Here is a 17079-nt window from a genome sequence, read left to right as displayed (position 1 = left end):
GTCTCACTCCCCAGTCAGTTCAATTTCGGTGGTGGGAAAACTTCTCGAAAGAATAATTCGGGACAAAATTAATAGTCCCATGGACAAATGTGGGTTAATTCAGGAAAGACAGCATGGATTTCTTAAGGGAAATTCATGTTTAACTGTCCTGCTGGAGTTTTTTGATGAGGTAACAGAGAGGGATGATGAGGGCAATGCTGTTGATGTGGTCTACATGGACTTTCTAAAGGTCTGGCAGCATCTGAATGGTCACTGACCTGAAACATTAACTCTGTTTCTCTCTCCACAGATGCAGCCAGACCTGCTGAGTATTTCCAGCACTTTTTAGTTATATTTCAGCTTTCTAGCATCTGCAGTATTTTGCTTTTATTGACTTTCAAAAGGAGTTTGATACAATGCAACACAACAGACTTGTGAGCAAAATTATAACTCATGGAATAAAAGGGACTGTAGTAACATGGATATGGAATTGGCTGAGTGACAGGAAACAAAGAGTAGTGAGCAATGGATGTTCTTCGGGCTAGAGGAAGGTTTGTAGTGGAGTTCCCCAGAAGTCAGTGTTGGGACCCTTGCCTTTCCTGATATATATTAATGACCTAGACCTTGGTGTACAGGGCAGAATTTCAAAGTTTATGGATGATATGAAAATTGGAAGCATTGTGAACTGTAAGGATGATCGTGTAGAACTTCAAAAGGACATAGACAAGTTGGTGGAATGGGAGGACAGATGACAGGTGAAGTTCAATGCAGAGAAATGTGAATTGATTCATTTTGGTAGGAAGAACATGGAGTGACAATATAGAATAAAGGGTACAATTCTAAAGGGGGTGCAGGAGCAGAGGGTCCTGGGGGTATAAGTCATTGGTTGAGAGAGTGGTTAATAAAGCATACAGTATCCTCGGCTTTAGTGATAGAGGCATAGAATACAAGAACAAGGAGGTCATGTTGAACTTGTATAAGACACTAGCCTCAGCTGAAGTACTGAGTCCAGTTCTGGGTGCCACACTTTAGGAAAGATGTGAAGGCATTGCAGAGATTATGGAAAAGATTCATGAGAATGGTTCCAGGGATGAGGAACTTCAGTTATGAAGATAGATTGGAGAAGTTAGGACTGTTTTCCTTGGAGAAAAGAAGGCTAAGAGGAGATTTCATAGTGGTATTCAAAATGATGAGGGGTGTGGACAGAGTGGATAGGGAGAAACTGTTCCCACTTGTGAAAGGATCGAGAACGGGAGGGCACAGATTTAAAGTTTGTTGTTCATTAAGTGTCTTCTATTCTGGGAAAAATAGAGCATATGATTGACTGTATCAGTAAGTGGGAAAATTTAAAATTTTTGTTGTGACCTGTGGAGAAGTGGGATGAGACTAAATAGTAACCACCTCAGATTTCAATTGCAACAGCACCTGTGATCTGACTCTGTAGCTTAGTTGGTTAAAGCACCTGTCTTGTGAACAGGAAATTCTGTGTTCAATTCCCAGCGGAGCCTTATTTCATATTTGCAATATGCTTGAGAAGTTTGGGTGTAAACATTTATGTCTGTGTCTTGTGAACTTTAACTTAGAATTCAAATTACATGAAGAATTTCATTCACAGGAGAAAACAGCCTTTGTGAAGGATGTGAGTTTGGAATGGCTGTTCCTCCTTGCACAGAAATTCAGTGCTGATATTTCAAAGGCAACCTCTTTGATACAAATTTGTTCACAGTTGCATTCAACCTGGAAAAAAAGCTCGACCTTAATCTCACTGAAGGAAAGTGTGACCGTGTTGTATGTTTCAAAGTGTGTGTGTCATTATGTGTTGCTTGTAACTGAGACTGAGACACGACGCAAGTGGGAGGGTTGATCTGAGGTTTGGAATATTTCTCAGTCAGGAACAAGAAAAATCAAAGGAACCAAATAAGAAAACCTATGTCTCATGTGGTTACCGAGAAACGGTGAGGAGATATTAAACTTTGTTCTATTCAAAACAGCTGTGTGAACTTTGACCTTTCCTGCCTTTTCTCAACAGTATTTGAAGTGTCTCGGTAACAATGTTCAGTGTTGAGGAGAGTGGGGTCTGGGTGAGCAGATGCTGAGTGTGACAGGGTCAGGACTGGATGCAGGAAGTTCTCTGACAGTCTCTCTCTCTTGCCGATGGGTTTGAGTTGATTTTCAACTGGGAGCAGCTGGTTTTTCGATAAATGAAGGAAGTTCCCTCCAACCATTTTTTTCTGACAGTGTAGGATAAGGATGTGAAGGGTTAATGCTGAAAACAGTGGGATCAACCCCTCCCACTGTCAGAGTAATGATGAAACAGTCACATGAGATGAGGTTTGGGAGAAGAGAGAGCAGCACCAAGGATGCTAGTTTCGGAGGCTTGATGAGTGTGTATATAGTATTGTGTAAATTAGAAAAGAGGTCTTAGTTCTTTCAGCAGGAAATGTGTCCAGAAAATATTGATAAAGTCACAATTTTATAATTCAGGAGTCGGAACACAGATATTAATTCCAAGTGACAGTTCTGGGTTCATTTAACAAAAGTAGAGAATAATATTACTCACTGCTTGAAATCCCCCAGTTAAACAGGTGATCTGTTGAGGCATCCTTCAATCCAAGGGTTCGACAGCATTTAATCTCCCTTTTTGGTGAAATTCTCTGTTATTTGAAACTTTTTTATCCAGCTTTGATGGGTGAGTGAAAAAACTGAAAAAAGTGAACAGTTCCATCCTTTCTTTTCTTTCTTCTTCCCTTCTTTCCATCAGGTTCTCTTTTCTGTCCCAGATCAATATAATGATGAGAATCCCAATTTAATCTGCTGTTTCTGGTGTTTTATCCATTCCAATTAAAATTCAACATTCCAATCAAATCTATTTGTTATTCCACAGTGTCTCTCCATGTGTTTTATTCTGTTCTATTTGCTCACATTCTGTTTGATGATCAATGTTACATCTCACTCTCTTTTCTGGTGAAGATCAGAAGCAGTGATATCTTTTTGCACCACCCATCAAGTCGGCCTGAGGCTGTGCCTCGCCGATCATGTGGAGTTAGGAACATAAGAACAGGAGTCGACCATTCAGCCCATCGAGCCTGCCCCGTCATTCAATATGATCATGGCTGATCATCCACTTCAATGCCCTTTTCCCCACACTTTCCTCATATTCCCTTCTGTCATTTGTATTTAGAAATCTGTCAATCTCTGCTTTAAACATACTCAATGACTGAGCTTCCACAGCCCTCTGGGGTAGAGAATTCCAAAGATTCACAACCCTCTGAGGAACAGCATTTCTCCTCATCTCTGTCCTAAGCGGCTACTCCCTTATTTTGAAATTCCTTCCCTTGGTTCTTGACTCCCCAATCAGGGGAAACATCTTAGCTGCATCTACCCTGACTGTCATTTAAGTATTTTGTAGGTTTCAATGAGATCACCTCCCATTCTTCGAAACTCTAGAGAATACTGCCCCAGTTTCTCCAACCTTTCTTCATAGAACAGTCCCACCATCCCTGGAACAAGTCTGATGAACCTTCGTTGAACTCCCTCTGTGGCAATAATATCCTTCCTAAGGTCAGGAGACCAAAACTGCATTCCAAGTGCGGTCTAACCAAGTTTCTATACAATTGAAGCAAGAATTCACGACTCTCGTACTCAAATCCTCTTGTGATAAAGGCTAACATACTATTAGCTTTCCTAATTGCTTGCTGCACCTGCATGTTAGCTGTCAGTGACTTATTGACATGGACACCCAGGTCACCCTTATATTCTATACCTCAGCTAATAAAGGAAAGGATTCCACATACCTGCTGAACCACCTTATTGACCTGTCCTGCTACCTTCAGGGATCTGTGGACATTCGCTCCAACGTCCCTCACTTCCTCTACACCGTTCAGTGTTCTCCCATTAATTGTGTATTCCTTTGCCTTTTTTGACCTCCCAAATGCATCACCTCACCCTTGTCCAATTTGAATTCCATTTACCACTACTCTGCCCACCTGACCAGTCTATTGATATCTTCCTGCAGTGTACAGCTATCCTCCTCGCTATCAGCAACACGGACAATTTTCATGTCATCTGCAATCGTCTTGATTGTGCCCTCTACATTCATGTCCAAATCATTAATATATACCACAAAAAGCAGGGAACCTAGTTCTGAGCCCTGTGGAACACCACTTGAAACAGACCTCGAGTTGCACAAACATCCGTACCCAATTCCTTTTTGCTTCCTGCCACTGAGTCTATTTTATGTCCAGCTTGCTACATTCCCCTGGATCCCATGTGCTTTTATTTTTTTTAACTAGTTTGCCATGTGGGACCTTGTCAAAAGCCTTGCTAAAATCCATGTAGACCACATCAACTGCACTATCCTCATTGTTACTTCTTCAAAAAATTCAATCAAGATAGTCAGACAGGAGCTTCCCTGAACAAATCCATGCTGACGATACTTGATTAATCTGAGCCTTTCTAAGTGACAGTTTATCCTGTCTCTCAGAATTAATTCCAATAATTCACCCACTATTGAGGTTAGGCTGACTGGTCTTTAATTATTCGGTCTTGCTTCCTTTTTCAACAATGGTGCAATGTTAGCAATAAAAACAAAATGTACTGCAAATACACAGCAGATCTGGCAGCATCTGTGGAGAGAGAAGCAAAGTTAACATTTCAGGTCAGTGACTTTTCATCAGAACAGATATGTTAACTTTGCTTCTCTCTCCACAGATGCTGCCAGACCTGCTGTGTATTTCCAGCACTAATAGTTTTTATTTCAGATTTCCAGCATCTGCAGAATTTTGCTTTTATTGCAGAGACCTCCAATCCTCTGACATCACACCTGTATCCAGTGAGGGATTGGAAACTGATGGTCAGACCTTCCACTATTTCCTCACTGGCTTCTTTTAACAGCCTGGGGTACATTTCATCCGGCCCTGATGATTTATCCACTTTCAAGGATGCTCATCCCATTTATACTTCTTCTCCCCCTCAGTTTATCATGTCCAATGCTTCACACTCCTTCTCCTTAATTATAATGTCTGCATCACCCCCTCATTTGTGAAGACAGTAAAGTATTCATTAACAAACATACCAACATCTTCAACCCTGACACATGGGTTACTTTTTAGTTCTTTGATGGGCCTTACTTTTTCCTCTGTTGCCTCTTACTCCCATGTATTGAAGAAATATCTTTGAATTCGTTTTGATTTTGCTTGTCAAAATTCTTTCATGCTCTGTGTTTTTCACCACTGCTCCCAAATGCCTGTAGTCATGTCAAAGCACAACTTGTCAGAAGTGGGATTTAAACCCACCCCTCCAGAGAGCGTTGTGATCTGAATGCACCATTTCAGACTGCTTGACCATCCTGTCTACCCCATGTGGATGCTTAATGCTGAGGTAGTTATCCATTCTTTGTGAAAATATTTGTGAGATTGTGGAAATGTCTGGAAGAGGAAAGACCAGCGGAAAAGCTCGGTCCAAGGCCAAGTCTCACTCCTCCCGGGCTGGACTGCAGTTCCCGGTGGGCCGTGTTCACAGGCTCCTGAGAAAGGGTAACTATGAAGAGCGTGTGGGTGCGGGAGCCCCGGTCTATCTGGCTGCTGTGCTCGAGTATCTGACCGCTGAAATCCTAGAGCTGGCCGGTAACGCGGCCCGGGACAACAAGAAGACCCGCATCATCCCCAGACACCTGCAGCTGGCCGTCCGCAACGACGAGGAGCTCAACAAGCTGCTGGGAGGAGTGATCATCACACAGGGCGGGGTGCTGCCTAATATCTAGGCCGTGCTGCTGCCCAAGAAAACCAGCGCTCAGAGCTTCCAGAAAAAGGAAAGCGGCCAAAATGTCATCTAATAACCCAAAGGCTCTTTTCAGAGCCACCCACAGTCTCTGTGAAAGGGCTGATTACTGTCTAATTCCAGCATGTCAGTAACAGGACAGAATAGGAACTATTTAAAATGTTTAAGCAACTATTTCAGTGGCTTCTCACTGTCCCCCTGATCCCTGTGTGAAGGGAATTACCAATAGTCTAATTTATTCCTTTCCACACCAAGTTTGAGTTATTGGTCCCTTAAGGATTGCTGAATGGAGTCTTTTACCGTCAGTTACAGATAAGAAGTGGGAAAAAAATGACAGGTTAAAATTGTGCGTAAAATAGCGCCAGGAATTTGTGGCGAAAATAGCGGAATAAACAAAGGTTTTTAAAGGTTGGTGGAAAATATTTTACGAACAACTTTAAATAGATTTTCCAGTAATCGCTTCGTTCCGACACTGAAGTTGGCGCCTTTTGCGAATTCAAACTTTCTGCCAGGTCGACAATTTAAACCAATGTAATAAAAACAAGAAATGCTGGAACCACTCAGCAGGTCTGGCAGCATCTGTGGAACGAGAAGCAGAGTTAACGTTTTGGATCCGGAACTGTTCGCACCCACACTGTTTGGGATCATCTTTTCCCTGCTGCTCTCATATGCATTCAAGTCTTCAGAAGAAGGAATTTTCCTCCACACATGATCAGGTGGCAGGTTGATCAACCTTGCCTGTCTAAGAGCGAAGACCAAAGTACGGAAAGTCCTCATCAGGGAACTCCTCTTTGCTGACAATGCTGCATTAACATCTCACACTGAAGAGTGTCTGCAGAGTCTCATCGACAGGTTTGCGACTGCCTGCAACGAATGTGGCCCAACCATTAGCCTCAAGAAAACGAACATCATGGGACAGGACGTCAGAAATGCTCCATCCATCAATATCAGCAACCACACTCTGGAAGTGGTTCAAGAGTTCACCTACCTAGGCTCAACTATCACCAGTAACCTGTCTCTCGATGCAGAAATCAACAAGCGCATGGGAAAGACTTCCACTGCTATGTCCAGACTGGCCAAGTGAGTGTGGGAAAATGGCACACTGACACAGAACACAAAGGTCCGAGTGTATCAAGCCTGTGTCCTCAGTATCTTGCTCTACAGCAGCGAGGCCTGGACAACATACGTCAGCCAAGAGCGACGCCTCAATTCATTCCATTTTCGCTGCTTCCGGAGAATCCTTGGCATCAGGTGGCAGGACCGTATCTCTAACACAGAAGTCCTCGAGGTGACCAACATCCCCAGCTTATAGACCCTACTGAGCCAGTGGCGCCTGAGATGGCTTGGCCATGTGAGCCGCATGGAAGATGGCAGGATCCCCAAGGACACATTGTACAGTGAGCTCGCCACTGGTATCAGACCCACCGGCCATCCATGTCTCCACTTTAAAGACGTCTGCAAATGCGACATGAAGTTCTGTGACATTGATCACAAGTCATGGGAGTCAGTTGCCAGTGATCGCCAGAGCTGGCGGGCAGCCATAAAGGCGGGGCTATAGTGCGGCGAGTCGAAGAGACTTAGCAGTTGGCAGGAAAAAAGACAGAAGCGCAAGGGGAGAGCCAACTGCGTAACAGCCCTGACAACCAATTTTATCTGCAGCACCTGTGGAAGAGTCTGTCACTCTCGAATTGGTCTTTATAGCCACTCCAGGCACAGCTCCACAAACCACTGACCAGCTCCAGGCGCTTACCCATTGTCTCTCGAGACAAGGAGGCCAAAGAAGAAGGTGTGGCTTTTCACTGAGGGCATGTGTCGACTGGGGAAATAACTAACTGTAGAACCTCGGGCACTGTTTACACAGCCCGTTTAGAAAATCAAATCCACTGCACATCCTTGCTGCAAGTGAAATGTCAAATTTGGGGATTCCAGTTTTATTCCCGAATGCAGCACAGATTTATTCCAGTCAGTTCTGAACAGCCAATCCCAGCTCCCGTTTCCAGGTCACTGCTCTCTCTGTGTGAGGCGGTGGGTGGCTCTTAGAAGAGCCTTTGTTGTGTGTTTGCTGGAAAGGGTCGAGTTGTTCAGCCGCCAAATCCGTGGAGTGCGGCCCTGCCGTTTCAGAACGTACACCACATCCACGGCAATGACCGTCTTGCGCTTGGCGTGCTCAGTGTAGGTGACCGCATCCCTGATCACATTCTCCAGGAAAACCTTCAACACCCCGCGAGTCCCCTCATAGATCAAATCCGAGAACCGCTTGACCCCGCCATGGCGAGCCTGTCGGCGGATTGCTGGTTTAGTGATGCCCTGGATATTATCACGAAGCACTTTACGGTGCCGCTTTGCTCCGCCTTTTTAGTACCTCCCTCTCTCAATTTGTACCCTCTCCATTGACTCTACTCTCTTCACTTCCACTGATATTTTGTCCAATTCCACTTCCTTAGTGATCACTGATACAAAGTACTCATTAAGTAGATTAACATTGCCCTGCACTTCCAAGCATATATTACCCTCTTTGTCCCTAATAGGCCGCACTCTACCTCTTACTACCCACTTATCATTTACATGCTGCTCAAAGATTTTTGGGTTCCCTTTCATGTTGACTGTCAGTCTATTCTCATAGAAATATAGAATAAGCAAATATAGAAGATGTAAGTATTTCCCATCCTTGATGAGGTGGAACTTTTTTATGTTGTGGGTGGTAATGTCTCGGCCCACGAGTGAGGTGGAAGCAGAGACAATCAATGATTTGAAAAGGAAATTGGATGGATACTTGAAGGAAAGAAACTTGCAGGAGGAAAGGGATCGAGCTGGTGAGTGGAACTGACTCTACTGCTATGGGGAGAGCCAGCATGGACATGATGGGCCAAACGACCACCTTCTATGCTGTAAATGACTCTGTGTTGTTTCTCAAATTCAATCTACTGGTGCTTGGTAAATAATTTCAAAGTAAATTGTGCAACTGGAAAATCAGAACCAAGGCAAGGGACGCATAAGGAAGCAGAATTGCTGAAACCCAGGATTGAACCTGGGTTCCCATGGATCAGATACTCCTCCACTAGGGATCCACTAGGGATCATCCAAGTTACTTTTAAATCCTCCCATGGGTCCACATGTCAGACTGAGTTCCATGTTGTAGACTCAAGCAAAGGAAATCTGCTCAGTTCCAAAACTATCAGCAAATTGAAGCTGATTACGATCAACATCATCAGAGGTCAGAACGACCTGGTGAAAGAAGACACCCTGAAGAAGGATCCACAATATATTCAAAGACATCAGCAAAGTAAAAAAGAAGAAAATCGATGATAAAAACAGAAAGTGCTGGAAAAACAGAGCGGATCTGGCAGCATCTGTGGAGAGAGAAACAGAGTTAACATTTCAGGTCAGTGACCCTTCTTCAGAACTGGCAGATATAAGAAATGTAAAAGATTTTAAGCAAGTAAAGTGGGGGTGGGGCAAGAGATAACAAAGGAGAAGGTATTGATAGGACAAGGTCACGGAATAGCTTAACAGAAGGAGAGGGCGGGGGAAGTGGGGGATGGAGAGGGTGGGGGGACATAGCGGGGGAAGTGAGGGGAGAGGGCGGGGAGAGGGGTGGGAAGCGAGTAGAGAGCGTGGGGGAAGCGGGGAGAGAGTGTGGGGGAAGCAAGTAGAGAGCGTGGGGGAAGTGGGGAGGGAGCGGCCGAAGACCTTGGTGGCGGTGGGTGTGCTCTCCTCCTCCTCCCCGCTCTCTCCGGACATTCTCCCCCGCCTGATCTCTCCGGCCATTCCCTGCTGCCATGTAAACACATGGCCTTTGTTTTGCTTTACATTGCCTTTGTGTGATTATTTGAGCAGCGCCATCTTTAGCCCTGGCAGCTGCCAGAACGTCGCTGACTGGGACGTTTTATTTGAACAGGCTGCTTTTGCACATGTGCTGATGCAGCGCCACCTAGTGGTGGCGTTGTCAGCAAATGCAGCCTTTCATTTCCTGGTATGTTCGTGCGTGTTTTCTTTTGTACCCGTCAGTGCCTGGGAGGAGAGAGTCAGCTTCACTTCGTAACCGTGAATTTCGGGTGTGAGAATGTGGGTTTTTACTCTGTATGTTTCAATTTTTGGTCTGTGACTGTTTGTTTCTGCTATTGCGATGTGAGTTTCACCACCTATCTTTCAACAACTTGTATGTGAGCATCAGCTTTTGTCCAGATCTATCAGTTTCTGATATAGAGTCATAGAGTTATACAGCACAGAAACAGGCCCTTCGGCCCATCGTGTCTGTGCCGGCCATCAAGCACCTAACTATTCCATTTCCCATTTTCCAGTACTTGGCCTGTAGCCTTGTATGCTATGGCATTTCAATTGCTCATCTAAATACTTCTGAAATGTTGTGAGGGTTCCTGCCTCTACCACCCCTTCAGGCAGTGCGTTCCAGATTCCAACCACCCTCTGGGTAAAAATTTTTCCTCAAATCCCCTCTAAACCTCCTGCCCCTTACCTTAAATCTACGCCCCCTGGTTATTAACCCCTTTGCTAATGGAAATACTTTCTTCCTATCTAAACTATCAATGCCCTTCATAATTCTGTATAGCTCTCCCCTCAGCCTTCTCTGCTCTAAGGAAAACAACCCTCGCCTTTTCAGTCTCTCTTCATGGCTGAAATTCCCCAGTCCAGGCAACATCCTGGTGAATCTCCTCTGCACCCTCTCCAGGGCAATCACATCCTTCCTATCATGTGGTGCCCAGAACAGTACACAGTACTCCATCTGTGGCCTAACTAGCATTTTATACAGCTCCATCATAATGCCCTGCTCTTATATTCTATGCCTCAGATGATCTATATCGTCCTGTAATCTAATATTTACGACGCCACCAATTTTCGTGTCATGTGTGAGAAAGGGTTTGATTCTATCCCTATCAATTTCTGTTACATGCATGTGTTTTTAATCTGCACCTCCTCTAGGTGAGTGTGTTTTATTCTCTGTAATGGTCAGTCTCTTGTAGGTGAGTCTGTGTTTTGCTTTTTATCTCTCAGTCTTCCAAGTATGAGCCTGGTTTTGTACCTAATTTTCTTTGTACCTTGCAGTATGGATATGGAAGAGCGGTTTTTACACATTACCTGCCAAATCCTGCGAAATGATTTTTGGGTTTCACACAGTATCTGTCAGTTTCCTGTCTAGGCCTGTTGTTTTAATCTGTCCCTGGCATTTGCTGGTTTGTTAGTGTGGGGTTTACACTGTACCTGTCAGTTTCTCAGATGTGAGTGTTGGTTTCACTTTGTATAGAATCATAGATCACAGAATACTTACAGCACAAAAGGAGGTTTCAGCTCATCGTGCTTGTGCTGCCTCTCTGCACAAGCAACTCAGCTCATGCCACATCCTCATGTATTCCATGAAAACCTGATTTTTTTTTTCTCTTCAGATAATTATCATATATCCTTTTGAAAGCTATGGTTGAACCTTCCTCCGTCACACTCTCAGGCAGTACATATCAGATCTTAACCACTCGCTGCGTAAAAAAAGGTTTTTCCTCATGTTGCCTTTGGTTCTTTTCCCATTCACCTTAAATCGGTGTCCTCTGCTTACTCAGCCATGCGTAATATTTCCCATTGCTTTCTCAGTACTGATGGATTGTGAGGTGGGAGACAGCCAGAAGTCCCACTGAGCTGCACTGACTCCCAGCTGAAAAAGAAATGAGATAAAGTTCAATCTTTCACAGCGAGATGCTGCAGAGAGTTAAGATTCCCGAATGAAAGTGAGACTTTCTCATACTGTTGTTGAATTTCATTTCAAACACTCCTTGTCATCTCTGCTACTGAAGCCGAAAAATAGGGAAAATCTAAATGGCGCTCAAACTCACAACCCTGAGATTAAACGTCCCATGATTGACAGACTGAACTGTCACTTCTACTCTACCTCTGTTTGGATGGATGCAACTGTATGCTCCAATGCAAGGGCAGCTTTCAAATCCTCCCATGGGTCCACATGTCAGACTGAGTTCCATGTTGTAGACTCAAGCAAAGGAAATCTGCTCACTTCCAAAATTATCAGCAAATTGAAGCTGATTACGATCAACATCATCAGAGGTCAGAACTACCTGGTGAAAGAAGACACCCTGAAGAAGGAGCCACAATTATTCAAAGGCATTGACAAAGTGAAAAACAAGAAAATCGATGAGTCAATCCAAGCCAAACAGAAACAATTGAAGAATTCCATTCCAGACCAGAACACAATTTTGTTGCTTTTGGAGCCAGGTCTCAGTTAATGCTAGAACATGGCTACCTGCCTGACCCTAACCCGACGGGTCCCGATGACATGTGTCGGGTTTGGGTCGCTCCTCCGGGTTCAGCATTTGGGTTCAGCATTCGGGCTCAGGTCAGGGCGGGCTGGGTCAGACACACTCGAATACTCTAAATACCTTGTGTTATAATTGTGTTAGTGAAACACTGGAAACCGCAGATCTTTTGAAGTGTACTGCCTACTCTGCTTGGTATTTCAACTTGCTGTGTACTAATCAATAAACAGTTTTTGTGTACATTGTAGCAGAACTCAGCCCCAGGCACATAATTATCCGGTTAGCTCTTTCTTGCCCTTTCCTGATTCTAGGGGTGTTGAAGGTCTTTGCCATTTTAATCTTAATGAAATATTTACAATGTAATCAGTTGCTGCACTGTTGTGTAATATGATGTTTTTAATGAGTTCTATTTTTCATTGACACAAATTTAACCTTTTTGTGTTTTGGTTTCTCTCTTGGTTTTCCTTCGTGCTTTGTATTCTTGGTGACAAAAGCAGTTGAACAGCTACAATCTGCATGAATAGCAACTTCACCCTTTTCTTTAATTGCACAGTTTGCAAATGAATTGACTGCATCCCGTTAGGGGTTGGCAAGACTTCTTGTGCCTGCCTCAAAACATATTGTATTGAATAAAGATTGTAAAGTAAAGGAGGCTTGTAATGCAAATTAAGAGATTGAAAGGGGAAAGACAATGAATTATGCTCTAAATTTGGAATATATTTAATTAATTAAGTGTCAGACTTGATAAATCGCTGCTTTTAGTTTAATGTGGCCTCAGTGTTTATGGATAATTAATGAAATTAAGAGGCATTTTTTATATACAAAGCTGGGCATTAGTATTTAATAGTTGATATATAATTTTGAATATATTTTAATTTCTTTATTCATTTGACACGGCTAAATACGAAGCAGTCTTAAATAAGTTAATTTTTTTTTTTGTAAAATCTGATTACCAGATTAAAATATTAAATCACGGGAGACATTTCAAAGATTACTGAACCAGTAATCCAGAGGCCTAGACTCAAGATCCAGTGACAGCCAGGACGTTAAGGCGGGAAACACTCTGCACTAGTCTGCAGTGAGCGATTCCATCGAAGGTAGAGCACAATCTCTTTAATATAAGAATGTATATTTTATAATAATTAATCACTCAAGACCTTCCTGGTCTCTGCATCTCAGCTGCTCTCTTGATAAACTTGCAGCAAGTATTTCAACCTGTAAAGCAGGAGTCTAGGGAATGTATAATGATATTTTCTAGCCTTCGGGCAATATTTTAATCAATACAGTGTGGGACAACCTGTCTGGGCACAACTCCATGACTTTCTCTTTAACTAGTGACCTAACAATCACTAACTTCTATGATAACAATCTTCAGCTCATCACCTCCGGTACGTAGCTCTAATCTTAATGTACATTTAAACAACCTTTCAAGTCCAGTTACAGTTTTTGTTGCTTACCTGCACAAGCTTAAAAAGTGAAAAACGGAAGCAAGTTTAACTGAACATTCTGGTGGTCAGTTCGGGCACGGGAAAAAATGAAAGGACTCGGACCAGGTCGGATGTGGTGCTGTCAGGCTTGGGTCGGGTTACATTTGCTGACCCGAGCAGGCCTTTAGTTACTGTTGCAACCTTATATTCCCACTTGACAATCTGTATATTTTGTTCATTTCAATTTTGTCGACAAGCTCTTTGAATCCAGTTCCCCGGTCCTCAAGCAGGCTCAGTTTGGAAATCGATTCCGCTTTCTGGAAGGCTGAAACCAATCGATGACCTGAAACTAAAAATAGCAACAGAGAAGGGCTCGTCTGGGATTTAAACCCAGGACCTCTCACATATTAATCACTTACATACCCAAAGCGAGAATCATACCCCTAGACCAACGAGCCACTATTGGTGAACTTTTTATTTGCTCCTGTGGAATTTCACTGGCGCCCACAGCCGATCATCCATTTTTTTCTGATCAAAGCAACATCCTGCAAAGCTGAAATAAAAACAGAAAGTGCTGGAAATACTCAGCACCTCGGGCAGCATCTGTGGAGAGAGAATCAGAATTAACATTTCAGGGTTTTCACCTTTTGTTTGAACCATCTTTTCAGACTGCTTCTGTCCATCCAATCTCACTTTTTATTCTATCCACATTCTGAAGGTGGTGCAGTGGTGAGCACTGCAATCTCACAACTCCAATGACCCAGGTTTAGTTCTGAGTACTGCTTGTGTGGAATTTGCAAGTGGTACTTTATCAAATAAACAACACCCACTGCATTCCCTTCATCAACTTTCTCAGATAGTTTATCAAAAAATGCAGTTAGATTTGTCAAGCATGAACTCCCATTTATAAATCCATGCCCACTCACCTCCGTTCACTCAAACCTCTCCAAATTTGATTAGATTAGAGATACAGCACTAAAACAGGCCCTTCGACCCACCGAGTCTGTGCCGAACATCAACCACCCATTTACACTAATCCCATATTCCGACCAAACATCCCCACCTGTCCCTATATTTCCCGACCACCTACCTATACTAGTGACAATTTATAATGGCCAATTTACCTATCAACCTGCAAGTCTTTTGGCTTGTGGGAGGAAACCCACATAGACACAGGGAGAACTTGCAAACTCCACACAAGCAGTACCCAGAATCGAACCTGGGTCCCTGGAGCTGTGAGGCTACAGTGCTAACCACTGCGCCACTGTGCCACCCAAATGACTTCAATTTTCTTCCTGACCTGTTGGTCTCATGCTGATAGCAAGCTCACCATAGAGCATGTATTTGGCAATGTGACCGTCATTCATTTGGCCCAGTCAACAGAGTCACCGCTGACTCAAGAGGGCAAACATGCTGCGGATCACTGCACGCTGGTGTACTTCCGCATTCGGCACTCTGTCCTGCCAGGAGATGTCCAATATCCATCTGAGACAGCGGAGGTGGAAGCTGTTCAGCTGCTTTCCTTGGCTTATATAAGTTGTTGATGCTTCTCTACTACAAAGGAGGGTGCTGAGATCACAAGCCTGTTACACGTGGAGCTTTGTATCGTTCAGTTTGCTGTCGGTTCACACTCATCTTCTCAACTTTGACATGACAGCTGCAGCATTGACAATCCTGGTGCTGATTTCAGTATCAAGGGACAGATTGCTGGTGATTGTTGATCCAAGGTATGTGAAGCTGTTGACAACCTCCAAAGTGAGGTTGTCGATGTTGATGGAAGGTGGAGTCTCTACGTCCTGGCCCATAACTTTGATCTTCCTGAGGCTGATCGTCAGTCCAAATTCCTTGCAGGCCAGGGAGAACCGATCTACAAGCTGCTGTCAGTGAACTTCATTATGGGATGTCAGCGCAGCATCATCAGCAAACAGCAACTCACAGACTAGGAATTTACCCACTTTGGTCTTGGCGCACAGTCTTGCCAAGTTGAACAGCTTGTCGTCAGCTCTGATGTGCAGGTGAACACCCCCATCTGAGTCACTGAAAGCGTACAATAGCAGCATGGAGAAGAATACACCAATTATAAAGGATGTGATAACTAGACAGTTAGAAAATAATGATATGATTGGGCAGAGTCAACATAGATTTATGAAAAGGAAAACAGGTTTGAAAAAACCCGTTGAGATTTTTGAGGTTGTTACATATAGAACAGATAAAGGAGAACCAGTGGATGTGTGGTATTTGCATTTTCCTTTGGTAAGATCCCACACAGGAGGTGAGTAAACAATATTAGAGCACATAGGATTGGGGATAATATACTGATATGGATTGAGAATTGGTTAACAGACCGAAAACAGAGAGCAGGAATAACGGGTCCTCCTCAGGATGGCAGGCTGTTACTATTGGGGTACTGCAAGGATCAGTGTTGGAGCCACAGCTGTTAACAACCTATATAAATGATTTGGATGTGGGGATTAAATGTAATATTTCCAAGTTTGCAGATGACACAAAGCTCGGTGAAGTGTGAGTTGTGAGGAGGATGCAGAGAGGCTTCCAGGGGACCTGGAGAGGCTAAGTGAATGGGCAAGAACATGGAATATAATGTGAATAAGTGTGAAGTTATTCACTTTGGTAGAATAAACAGAAAGACAGAGTATTTCTTAAATGGTGAGAGGCTGGGAAGTGTTGATGTCCAAAGGGACCTGGGTGTCCTTGTTCCTGAGACACTAAAAGCTCTTGTGCAGGTGCAGCAATCAATTAGGAAGGCAAATGGTATGTTGGCCTTCACACGAGGGGTCATGAGTACAGGAGTAAAGATGTCTTGCTGCAATTGTATAGAGCCTTGGTGAATCCGCACTGGAGTATTGTGTACAGTTTAGTCTCCTCATCTAAGGACGGATATACTTGCCATAGAGGGAGTGAAACAGAGGGTCACCAGACTAATCCCTGGGATGGTGGGATTGTCTGATGAGGAAACTGGGCCTGTATTCCTTAAAGTTTCGAAGAATGAGAGGTGATCTCATTGAAACTGACAAAATTCTTACAGGGCGTGATAGTGTGGGTGTCGACAGGATGTTTGCCCTGGTTGGTGAGTCTAAAACCAGGGGACATAGTCTCAGAATAAGGAGTAGGCCATTTAAAACTGAGAAAAGGTTGAATTTCTTCACTCAGATGGTGGTGAATCATTGGAATTCTGTACCCCAGAGGGCTGTGGCAGCTCAATCATTGAGCATGTTCAAGACAGAAATTGATAGAAATCTTGATACTCATGATATCAAGGGATATGGGGATAGCAGGGGAAAGGGGCATAGAGGGAGATAATCAGCCATGATCAAATTGAATGGTCGAGCAGGCTCGACGGGCTGAATGGCCTAGTCCTATGTTCCTCTGTTCCTAAGAGAGTTGGCGCCAGCGCGCAGCCCTGCTTTACCCCACTGCTGATCTTGAAAGTGTCTGATGTTGCTCCATTGTAACTGATGGAACTGTGCATGTTCTTGTGGAAAGAAGAAGAGACCATCTCTGCTGACAAGATCAAAGGCCCTGGTGATGTTTCTTAAACCATATGTGGCTCTGTGGTGCAATGGATAGCGTGTTGGACCTGATAAATAATGATAGAGAAAATGTTC

General features: G+C 43.7%; 1 long non-coding RNA gene across 1 annotated transcript in view; it reads left to right on the top strand.

Moving 5' to 3' along the window:
- Positions 1-17079, top strand: part of LOC137350442 (uncharacterized) — a 45643-nt gene that overhangs the window by 5778 nt on the left and 22786 nt on the right. The window contains exon 2 of the long non-coding RNA XR_010969420.1: positions 12986-13126. This is a non-coding gene — a long non-coding RNA (uncharacterized lncRNA). The remainder of the gene's footprint in view (positions 1-12985; positions 13127-17079) is intronic.

This window comes from Heterodontus francisci, chromosome 35 (assembly GCF_036365525.1).
Source record: "Heterodontus francisci isolate sHetFra1 chromosome 35, sHetFra1.hap1, whole genome shotgun sequence".
Classification (NCBI taxonomy): domain Eukaryota; kingdom Metazoa; phylum Chordata; class Chondrichthyes; order Heterodontiformes; family Heterodontidae; genus Heterodontus; species Heterodontus francisci.
The sequence above is the reverse complement of the archived record's forward strand: the minus strand, read 5'-3'. Positions and strand labels throughout refer to the sequence as shown.